The sequence below is a fragment of the Littorina saxatilis genome, linkage group LG11 (assembly GCF_037325665.1).
Source record: "Littorina saxatilis isolate snail1 linkage group LG11, US_GU_Lsax_2.0, whole genome shotgun sequence".
NCBI classification, from domain to species: domain Eukaryota; kingdom Metazoa; phylum Mollusca; class Gastropoda; order Littorinimorpha; family Littorinidae; genus Littorina; species Littorina saxatilis.
In genome coordinates, this window is record NC_090255.1 from 7,859,553 (window position 1) to 7,869,421 (window position 9,869).

Genomic DNA, 9,869 nt, shown 5'->3' on the forward strand with positions numbered 1-9,869 from the left:
GCGCGACTTAAGGTCGCGTATTAGAATCCGGCCCGGGGTTGGTCACGGGTCAACGGGTCAACTGTTTGTGCAGACCTAGAGACGGTATCCATGTCCCACATATTATGCATTTAGTCAATCTGTCAAACTCACAGGTTAAAAGTGAACGCACTACTTGTTTGTCACCAAGACAAAAGCTTTGCCGACCCGGCTGATTGCTTGGAGTGACAAGCCTGTTGTAAAGCGCAGTAGCGAGAACGCTTAACAGGAAAGTGCGCTTTTCTTTATTCTTTTTAACTTCCTGAGCTTGTCTTCAATCCACACTTAACCTATCTTTATATTTTTGGATTCAGGAAATGATAAAACAAAAAGATTAAACCATTGTAATAAGACTTTTTGGAATCAATATAGTTCTGCGCAACACTTGAACAAATCTTCTAAGACGCCAGGTCAAGACTTCTAAATGTTCTCTGTTGGTACAATCGCAGGATACAGTAAACTATCATGAAAAGGCAAAAAGCTTGAAATATTATTTATCTTTCAAAGGGATTTAACCATCAGGGGACTGGTATAAAACATGTGTAAGTTTAAATTGAGTGGTTGAAATAATAATATTTAGAGACTGTTATTTACGGGATAGAAATGTATGATAAGGAATAAATTTATGTTATGATTATTTTTATTTATTTACTTCAACATAATTAGTTTAAAAAAAAAGAAAAAAAAAAGAAAAAAAGAGCGGGATGAACTAAGTGACCCATTGATATCACGATGAATCGGTCAAATTGTTCTGTAGAACGCTGACAACGAATAACCATCTTATTGAGCAGGATATTTTAGAGCGACTGTTTGCTTGTTCTCAACTAACCTTTACGATCGCGGCAATCATTGTTTGACCTCTGTATAGAAACGTTTTTTTAGGTTGCTTTGCCGATTTTTTTTTTTTTAATAAGGGCCCAGAATATTGACCTCTTTTTGTGTCATTCTGATAACTAGCTTTTATTCTGGCGAGTTGTGCTTGGTCACAGTATTTGTTCGGCTTCAGTGATCAGTTAAACCGTATGTCCAACTAATTAAAGCGAGTAAGTTTTGATAGAAATTCAGAAAAAATAAAATACAGAAGAATTTCCAACTGGTCCATTTTAGGAGCCTGAGCGCTTAATAATCATGGGCTGACCAGTGAAAAAGTCACCAAAAATTGTAAAATCAAAAGCCCACAATAGTCCAAATAACTTGAGGATACAACTTAGTGTGCGAGTCAGACTAATTCAAATGTGCATCGGCTGTATTTGTTTTAGTTCGATGAGAACATTATTTGAAGCATAACAACTTGAGAAATGAAAGAAACTATTCAAAACAGACAAAAAATAAATGAAATAACCAACGTTTACCTATTAAAAAAAAAAAATTAAAAAAAATGAAAAGGCAAAAGGAAAGCAACGGCGGAATTGTATGTGCTGTTTTCAGGAACTAAAAGCTGGGGGTTGATGGTTTGCACCAAAAAGAGAAGGATCTAAGTAACGTTTTTAGTCATAGTGAATTGTGTAATATTAACTTGAGTTAGGTAATGATAACAAGTCGCGTGAAGCGATATAAAAACATTTAGTCAGTCGGTATCAAACTAAAAGATCAACACAAACCAGTCATCGCTGAGACTATATTATTTAGATAGTCTCGGCTAATCTTTACCAAAGACCGAGACGGGTCACGCTCGTCTCCGCGAAGCATGCGACCGTAGTACTTACTGCACCTATTTTCTTTCATTTTCAGCACATTTTAAGAGTAACAATGACATATATTATATAGTTTTTAAATCAGGAGAAGATGAGGAATGCAATGCAATCATTTTTTACTCTGCTTATAACAATTCGATTTTAATGACAACTTTAATGAGCAAACTAATTAACGAGTTTTTGAGCTACCAAGCTGAAATGCAATACCATAGTCCGGACTTTGTCGAAGATTGCTTGACCAAAGTTTCATTGAAAAATGAGGGTGTGACAGTGCCGCCTAAACTTTCACAAAAAGACGGATATGACGTCATCAAAGCTGTTAATCCAAAAAAATGAAAAAAACGTCTGGGGATATCATATTCAGAAACTCTCGTGTAAAGTTTTATGAAGATCGGTACAGTAGTTTACTCGGAATCACTTTATACTTACACACACACACACACACAGACACACACACACACACACACACACACACACACACACACACACACACACACACACACACACACACACACACACTTGACTAAATGTAAAAAGGACAAGTCCGTTCAAGAATCGTATGCGTTTCATAAAATTATACATAAACTTAAAAAAGATAGGTATTAAATATAAACTTGGACGTGCTTTCTTTAATCAAAGTGTTCTTTCGGCGATTGGATCGTCTGCTATTTGTAGTAGTTCCTTGTGTGGTGAATCTGGATCAAGTTTCTAATACGTGTACGGGTGATGTCATATCTGCACGTATGTACACATAATTATTGGCTACACGAACTGGCAAGTGAACCTCTGTAATTAATTACCAGGTAAAAACGGGCTTTATGATTAAAATTTTAATTTAGGGGTACTTTTACGCTATTGTTACAAAGAAAAACACGTTTTGATTTCCCTCAGTCATTCCTCCCAATGATTATTCAGTACGATTACAAACACTCTTTTGTGCATTCACATACTAGCACCGGCATCAATTAGCAACTACTCGCATGATATGTACACAAGGTCGACATCTGTGCTGCTTCCTCACACTAATCACTTCACAATTTCCACACAATCTGCCTCGTCTTCTCAAACAGCTTTCTAAAACCATTCCGCCTGTCTATGTCTCTCTTATTCATGATTACAAACCCTCTTATCGTGAAAGTACAATATACATGTACTACCTTGTGGTACTCAGTTATTGCATGCAACGCACACCTATAACCTCCATGGAAACAATGTTCAACAACATGATTGCACCCTGTTGATCTCTGATCAACTTTATTTCTTGTTTTGATCTTCTTCTGCTGCTGCTGCGTTCGTGAGCTGCAACCCCAACATACACGTGTATGCCCCCCCCCCCCCCCCCCAAGCAATTTAGGCCACCATACTCCATTTGGGAGGAAACTTGATTTCAGTTGAGCCATCGGTTGGGCTTCAAAAAATGAGGCAAAAAGGTCGTCATCTTCTTCCACACATCTCGAGATCTGTGATGTTCATAAGTAATAAAAGAAGCTCTTTTCCTTGCTATCACAGCTTCCATCTTGCAAGATATAACTACAGATAAAGCGGAAGTCTTTGTGGATGCGTGTATAATATCATACTGTAGATTTACTATATCATCAAGGAATACGGGTTTAGATTCTTGAGCTAATTATCACATGCAGACTGTTGCTGAAGAAACGATTTGCTGTTACCTTTTTGTTACTTTTTAAACTTTTGAAATTGTATAATATTGTCACAGGTACCAACTCGCTGCACTGCCGAGATGTCATGATCTTGGTTACAAACAACATAATGAAAGGAACAGATGACACAGAGCCTTCGACGAAAGGTATTGTACCTGCGCTTCGTGACAGTGGATTCCGCGTGAAGGTTCTCAAACAAGGATGTTATAACGACGAAGACCTCCGTGATGTGGCTCTGGCTCTGACCGACCAGATCACGGTCACAAACTATGAGGTTGCTTCTGGTTTGGAACGAATGGTCGTCATTGGCATGGGGACTCAAGCGAATTGTAAAGAAATGTACAACCGGTTGTTCGGAATGTCAAGATGCACTTCGCAGCTGATTTGGATTGGTACAGTGACGGAGGGATAGATGACATAATAGAGAGAGTAAGTGCACAGGTCTAGTGGTAGTGGTAGTGGTTAACGTAAGGATAATCCATGTATCATTACGCGTTCTGCTTACGGTAACGAAACCGACAACGGCGTCTTTGCTTGTGCGATTAGTTTCACTTTCGTGAACGTAACCGGTGGGAAGACAACTGTTGCAATAATCCCATGTTTGGACCCTTCAGTTAGAAAAAGAAGAAAAGTCAGACACGGAGCAGACGACAAGTAATTCACTGAGCAGACGACACAACCGAAAACAAGAACAAAAGAAATGGTTAGTTCAATGTAGCATTACGTTGTTTAGGAACATACTAGTTATAAAGAATCATGTGAATATATAAGCGTTCCCTGAGTTTTTACATACCTTTCAGGGTTCGTTATTTCCGTCGATTTAACCACAGCTCGTTAGGAGATCGAACGAAGCAGACGTAAGCTCCGAACCCCCGCCGGTACAAAGCCGAAGTTTTGGATTCTGCCGGCGTTACCCATGCAGATGCAGATGCAGAACTGCGCACAAAGCGCTGACTTCATCACAGAAAAAAATACCGATAGCCACAACCACTACCACTGTACACTTTGTCTGTCTATCGACAAAAGTTTGTGCTTACTGAAACTTGATCATGCAGAAAAATGGATGTGAAAACTGACTTAAATTCTTTTCCATTATTGTGTGGCAACACAGCACATACCAGAAAGCTGATAACTAAGTGCACAAACAGCTAATCAGCAAAAATGAAGCCACGTGATTCGTAGTATTAAAAGACATGAAGTTGAGGCAGATTTTCTTTTTGATGAAAAAATACACACGTTCCACTTCTCGTGCTCTTACTGTCCATTCAATAAGTGGCTAATGTGTAAGTTTACTGTTACGTTATTTTGCTAGAATGTGTATACATGTATTTGATGTTATGTTAAATAGTATGTCTTATGCATATGAAAAGAGTGGAGAGCATAGACAGCTGTTGTGGTTCGCGCTATATGAGCTGTTATTTTTCTTAATATTATAAGCAATCTTGAACAAGTTTGGAGAATATCAGCCAAAACAAACCCAAGATTCAATAAAATGGACAAAATATACTGGTAATGTTTCTTATGACATGGACGTAAAAACGCCAGCTTGTGTCATTGTGTCAGATGTAGAACTTAACGAGTTTGAAGTTTCTTTCTCGAGGGATCTGAACTGAACCAGTAACAGTGGACGTGTCACAAATCGCAATACAATTGTCCAAATTCAGTCAGATTATAACCCTGCTTGTAAAACGTAAGGAATATAATATAATCTTGTTTTTTTTCTCCAAAGCAAAACGTTTGAGTAAATAAAATGGAAAATGAAGGCTAGTCTCCCATGTTTGCCACACATTCTGCGTTTACAGCGACAGTAGCCGACAATTGTGACCTTTACGTATTTATGATAGCAAGATAATATTGCTCACACGTGACAAGAGTTTGTGATTGCTGCTGTGTACAGACCTGCCCCTCGGAAGATGGACATGCCTACCTGAATACATTTTTTTTAATTCTGTTTTGTCTTTTCTCACACTTATCTCGAAACTTTTCATATAGTTTTGATTTGCTCTATTTTGACTTGAAGATAGAGAAATTTGTATTGGTCGATCGATGAGATAATGTCGTATTTGACATCCAGTGTATTTTATATAGGTCATACAGCAATGCGCCACCCCCCCATCCCCCTTGTATTTTAATTTCAAGTGAATCTAGATCACGTGAATTGTGATGCTGCGTTCTACGTCCTTCTTCGTTTGTATGTTTGTTTACATAACTAACAAAACCCCAGATTATACAAAAAAGGACTTATAGAACAAAATGTGTGGTAAGTTTGACTGTTGTGTTGTCAGTTGCATTGAGACTCTTACAGGATGATACTGTGAGCATTTTCGGACATTGTTTTTGAGAAATCTGTTTTTTTCACATCTTTGATTTTAATTGAGATTATGTCTGGGTATTGTATGGTCAAGTACACTGTTGTCTTTGTTCAACTCCGATAGGGACATCTTCTTGGCATACATTCTGACACGAATCGTGCTGTACAGGCTAATACCTTGTATCCATTTAATACTTGCACATTAACTTAGCTATGCATATTCGCTGTTGACTTAAAAGCTCGGCTGCAGATCAAAGTTGTACTTTGTACTTGCATGATACCAGGACTGAACGATTTGCTAAGAGTATCCCTAATTAGGCTTAAGCAATGTTGGATATCATTCCTGTGTCAATTGTTGTATGCGTATCGTTAATTGTTTTAAAACATGGATATGGTCAATTGATTTTTATTACAAACCCCTTAAATCGAATGACAATGCGTCGCTCAATTTTTGAAAACAGGGATATGGTAAGTTTTATATTTAACCACATACCCTTTGAATCAAATTACAATTAATGTGATATCTTGTAACTATCGTATGTATATTGTTATGTAATATGATTTAAGACAATGTTTGAAAACCTCAGTATGATTTGCACAACCCATTTCCAATCTACTTACTGGGAGCGATCAGCAGGTCAACATGTATTGACGTTGAAGTGTTGAGCTATTTATACTTTGTCTGTAAAGTTTCTTAGTAAACACTGAACATATTTTTTGCGGTTGCTTATTTTTTATGATTGTATCAACGTTTGCAATGTGAAATAACTTATACCTGTAATAGTTTGACCAAGCTTTTGGAACCAGCCGATACTTTTGGGGGGATTATTTTTGGTACCCAGTTTAAATCGTGGTGTGAAATATTTCCTTCAAATGCTTCCTGTGTTTAAAAGCTGTTGCGATGTTTTATCCCTTTAGTATTAAGACTCGTGCGCCAAACGCCCAAAACGATGGCATCTACTTTTCTCAAATGACGCTACTTTTCATCTCAAGGTCACCTGACTTATCCAAAGGACGAATCTGCGCAGAGTCTTCCCCAACAATCTTTTTGTCCATGCTAGATGCCTCACGACTGGTTAGTGATTCCTCTTGCAAACCAGAAGATGTCTTTAGACAGAGTTTTCCTCTGATTGAAACCAGTGAAAAAAGGGTAAAATCACAGGTGGTAAACTTTCTGTGAGAAGTAGAGAAGATTTTATAGTGTGTTTATCTCTGGTTGGGCCTTGAATAATATACTCTGTAATTTGTTTATTATTTCTTTCTTATTTGATTCGATACCCGTGAACCTGTCAATAGACAAGAGGTTTAGGATTCAAATATGCACGTGCAACAAAAACTACTCTTTGAGTCACTTTTTGTGCTCTGTTCGGGTTTCTGCTTTTTTGCCTTTCTGGACAATTGATCCATGTTTCAATCTAAACACTCGCCAATCTATGAGCCTACATGTTGTATCTCTTGCAGTTCGTTTGCTTTCGAGTAAATAGTCTACATGTAGCTCGCGTTTTCTTCGCACTTGTCTTAGTTTTTCTCGGAAGTTTATTGTTTAAATTTAAACTATTTTGAAGACCTGTATAAAGCTAGGAAAATTGTAAATATTTTTGATGATACCGTTTGTGAGATGTCTTTGGAATGCTTTATTAATTGAAAATATCTCTTTTTTTTTACTGACTCACTGATGTTGTATGGTCGAATCTGAGACCATGTTCATGCATTGAGGATTGAAAAGCTTGGAGAAGGGAAGAGGGATTGGATGGAGTGACGCTCCATCTGTATAACTTATTGATGTCTAATTAAGGAACTGTTGTTAGCTTATTTCCTGTCTTTTGTATCACCTTTCTGTCATCTTAGGCTAATCACACCCTCTTCATTATTCAACCCTCAAACTGCAAATCTTGACAATGTATTTTTTGTTTATTTGTTACATATTATGTCGCCAGTCACATTTTCTGTCTACTTACAATGATTGAGTGGTTTTTGTTGTTGTGTTACTGTGATACAATATTCGTGTAGTGAAAATGTAAGGTTGACACTACTTGCCTTTTTCAGTCGCCTGTTGTAAAAAACATGTTCACTTTCATGACATTTTGCCTTTCAGTCGCCTTTTTCAGTGTTGCTATAAATCTGTACATTTGAACGTAATTTTACCTTTTCAATCACCTGTTGCAGTGTTTCTATCAATCTATTATTTTATTGTAATTTTGCCGGTTGCAGTTTTGCTATAAATGTGTGCATTTTAATGTAATGTTGCCTTTTCAGTAGCCTGTTGCAGTGTTTCTATCAATCTATTGATTTTAATGTAATTTTGCCTTTTCAGTCGCCGGTTGCAGTGTTGCTATCAATATGAGCATTTTAATGCATTTATGTTGATTCGGTGACTCACTGATTTTCGTATGTTCAGGGCGAAGTCTCCGTGAATGTATATTTTGATTTTAATTTGTGGTATACTCCTTCTTTTTTTATTTTTTCTATAAATGACTGAATGCTTTGATCGGGACTAGTGTTTATGAAACTTTCACATTATGATTTCTTCCTTGGACACGGCCCAACATTTTCTTGTGTTTTATTTTTCGTTAGATGTGTTTGATGACATGTTATACTTGTGTTAACAGAATTTTAGAACTCACTGTGGGAACCGCATTTTTCAATCAAAATCATTGAAGTATTATTTGTCAAACAATGCTTAAACGGGTCGATCTGGACTGTCAAATTCTCTTTTAACTTTGAAGCGCAAAATATCATAAATCCATTTGTAAATACACATTTTGACTAAAATGAAATTGAAATTACAAACATAAAAGGTGTTTCATTGTGTTATATATAATTACCTTGTTTTCTGATGAACTGTTGTTAGCTAAAATACACATACATAATGTGTTTGAAATGAAAATATGTTCCCGACTGAAGAAAATCAAATTCATGCAAAATAGTTTCAGCTGTGGCATGTTTGATCGAGACCTGTTTAATGTGTCTCTATGAACGGCTGTTTTTTTTCGCCAGCCAGCACTTATTAGTCTCCATAAAAACTGATGATGCAGTTAATTCATAATTCAGTTTTGATGTTTTAGGCCATCAGATTGAATGCCTTTACCTTGCTTGAGCGCCTTGTACGCTATGTACCATGCACGTGCACGTGTGATGTTTCTAGCGCAGACGTAGGTGTATACGTCATGAAAGAACATTTTTAAACATGAGCTTTTTATGTATAGTTATTCTTCTTCTTCTTCGTCATTCGCATGTATAGTTATGAAACCCTGCTTTTATGAAAATGTGTGTGCGTAACGTGGGAATAGTTACAGAATCTTGTAGTCCAGCATTATTTTGGGAATATCGTGGTAGAGAGGGTGCAAGCTTGTGATTAGCAAAACAAGCCTCGAATTAAAAGAGAATTATGTACAAGCAGATAATCAGAAAAGGAAAGTTGGGAAGTTTATATCTAAGCAACTTTCTGCTTGATTGCTTGACACGTCTCTACTCCATCAGATGACATGTCACACATTTTTTTTTTTTTTTTTTAATCTCGAATTATTTTCCATAAGTGCAGAAAAAGTAAACAAATGAGTACACGCTAATTCCAAATTGTTTTTGTTATTGTTGTTGTTGTTGTTGTTTTGTATTGTTTTATTTCAGGACATTGTACAAAAGCATTCTGTTCAACAAGTATGTGTGTAACACTTTATACAAAACTAAATTTCATGCATTTATTCATTTCTTTTCAGACAGGACATAATACACACACACACACACACACACACACACACACACACAAACATTTACACAATTACTGCAACATTGTTGGTTTTTTTTTGTTTTTTTTTTCTTTCTTTCTCTCTACAGCTGAGCGTCCTTCTTCATTGGCGTTTTATAAATTTATCAATTGTGTGTGGTTTTCTACAATGGACAAAATCTTGCATCTTTAATGTTGGTTATTGTCTTACATATGTCTGTGTTTGAGTTGACTTAAGTGTTGTTTGTGGCGGTGTCATAATGGATTTTTGTTTTTGTTGTTGTTGTGGACAACGCCTTTATTTTCAAATTTTGCAATTATGAAAAAAAGTGCATAGTGTAAAGGGTATTATGAAAATGTCACACATTTTAAAATTAATGTAAATGAAGACAGGGCGAAACAAAACATTTAAATCCTAGATATTTCATGTGTGTTTGAATTTTGGAGTGTCCTTAGCTTTA

General features: G+C 36.5%; 1 protein-coding gene across 1 annotated transcript in view; it reads right to left on the reverse strand.

The window, feature by feature from the left end:
• The window catches only part of LOC138979673 (ER membrane protein complex subunit 2-like), a 347,725-nt gene that overhangs the window by 104,626 nt on the left and 233,230 nt on the right, over positions 1–9,869 (reverse strand). The window lies entirely within an intron of this gene.